Genomic DNA, 2,500 nt, shown 5'->3' with positions numbered 1-2,500 from the left:
TCTGACTTGGGATAGGCGACCGGCAAAAGTCCCCCCACGCAGCTGCGGAAGCCTGGGTTCAGCCAAGGTGCAGACCTCCAGCCGAACAGGGACTCATAGCCAAAACGCATACCCAGGCCTACGGAGGTGAAAACCAGCTTAAATGAGTCGAAATGTGTCGGGGCTGAGAGGTACCTCTCTCTCATATATTCTGCCGGTGGTGTGCAAAACTGGGTCTTTGCATGGAGTGTCACCCTATACCCACTTTAGGGACGCATGCAAAAAAGTGCCCGATCGCCTGGAACTGTCAGGCGGATTCGGCTCCCTGGAATTTCCTCATTCTGGTTCTTTTTCACTTTTTGTCTCTTTTGCGACATCTAGTGGGCAGGCTGCATTACTGCAACCGGGGACACCTCAAAACGCTTGGAACTGGGGAGCGGGCTCAATTTACAAACGTTTTGCGGGTCCTGGAAGTCAAAATTGTGACTTCTGAAAACGACTAAGTATCAAGGACTCATCGCGCGAATCGCTCTGGAACTGAAATCGGATGCGCGCACTGACACGCTCCCCTCTCTGGAAGTCTGACAAAAGTTGAAAAATTTTCTAAGTCCCCAAAAATTTTTTTTTTCAACTTTTTTTCAATTTTCCCCCTGTGGGATATATATTTTACCCACACTTTTGGAGCCCTCCTGGGATGCCCTCTAACATACTAGAACCTCATTTTGTGGAAGTTTTCACAAAATTGTGAAATTTTCCAAAAAGTCAGAAATTTTGCAAAAACGACTAAGTATCAAGGACTCATCGCGCGAATCGCTCTGGAACTGAAATCGGATGCGCGCACTGACACGCTCCCCTGTCTGGAAGTCTGACAAAAGTTGAAAAATTTTCTAAGTCCCCAAAAATTTTTTTTTTCAACTTTTTTTCAATTTTCCCCCTGTGGGATATATATTTTACCCACACTTTTGGAGCCCTCCTGGGATGCCCTCTAACATACTAGAACCTCATTTTGTGGAAGTTTTCACAAAATTGTGAAATTTTCAAAAAAGTCAGAAATTTTGCAAAAACGACTAAGTATCAAGGACTCATCGCGCGAATCGCTCTGGAACTGAAATCGGATGCGCGCACTGACATGCTCCCCTCTCTGGAAGTCTGACACATGTGTGAAAATTTTCTAAGTCCCCAAAAATTTTTTTTTTCAACTTTTTTTCAATTTTCCCCCTGTGGGATATATATTTTACCCACACTTTTGGAGCCCTCCTGGGATGCCCTCTAACATACTAGAACCTCATTTTGTGGAAGTTTTCACAAAATTGTGAAATTTTCAAAAAGTCAGAAATTTTGCCAAAAACGACTAAGTATCAAGGACTCATCGCGCGAATCGCTCTGGAACTGAAATCGGATGCGCGCACTGACACGCTCCCCTGTCTGGAAGTCTGACACATGTGTGAAAATTTTCTAAGTCCCCAAAAATTTTTTTTTTCAACTTTTTTTCAATTTTCCCCCTGTGGGATATATATTTTACCCACACTTTTGGAGCCCTCCTGGGATGCCCTCTAACATACTAGAACCTCATTTTGTGGAAGTTTTCACAAAATTGTGAAATTTTCAAAAAGTCAGAAATTTTGCCAAAAACGACTAAGTATCAAGGACTCATCGCGCGAATCGCTCTGGAACTGAAATCGGATGCGCGCACTGACACGCTCCCCTGTCTGGAAGTCTGACAAAAGTTGAAAAATTTTCTAAGTCCCCAAAAATTTTTTTTTTCAACTTTTTTTCAATTTTCCCCCTGTGGGATATATATTTTACCCACACTTTTGGAGCCCTCCTGGGATGCCCTCTAACATACTAGAACCTCATTTTGTGGAAGTTTTCACAAAATTGTGAAATTTTCCAAAAAGTCAGAAATTTTGCAAAAACGACTAAGTATCAAGGACTCATCGCGCGAATCGCTCTGGAACTGAAATCGGATGCGCGCACTGACACGCTCCCCTGTCTGGAAGTCTGACAAAAGTTGAAAAATTTTCTAAGTCCCCAAAAATTTTTTTTTTCAACTTTTTTTCAATTTTCCCCCTGTGGGATATATATTTTACCCACACTTTTGGAGCCCTCCTGGGATGCCCTCTAACATACTAGAACCTCATTTTGTGGAAGTTTTCACAAAATTGTGAAATTTTCCAAAAAGTCAGAAATTTTGCAAAAACGACTAAGTATCAAGGACTCATCGCGCGAATCGCTCTGGAACTGAAATCGGATGCGCGCACTGACACGCTCCCCTGTCTGGAAGTCTGACAAAAGTTGAAAAATTTTCTAAGTCCCCAAAAATTTTTTTTTTCAACTTTTTTTCAATTTTCCCCCTGTGGGATATATATTTTACCCACACTTTTGGAGCCCTCCTGGGATGCCCTCTAACATACTAGAACCTCATTTTGTGGAAGTTTTCACAAAATTGTGAAATTTTCCAAAAAGTCAGAAATTTTGCAAAAACGACTAAGTATCAAGGACTCATCGCGCGAATCGCTCT

The sequence above is a fragment of the Phyllobates terribilis genome, unplaced genomic scaffold, assembly GCF_046119375.1.
Source record: "Phyllobates terribilis strain yellow unplaced genomic scaffold, ASM4611937v1 Scaffold_4543__1_contigs__length_59634, whole genome shotgun sequence".
Taxonomy (NCBI): domain Eukaryota; kingdom Metazoa; phylum Chordata; class Amphibia; order Anura; family Dendrobatidae; genus Phyllobates; species Phyllobates terribilis.
This window is presented reverse-complemented; position numbering follows the sequence as displayed.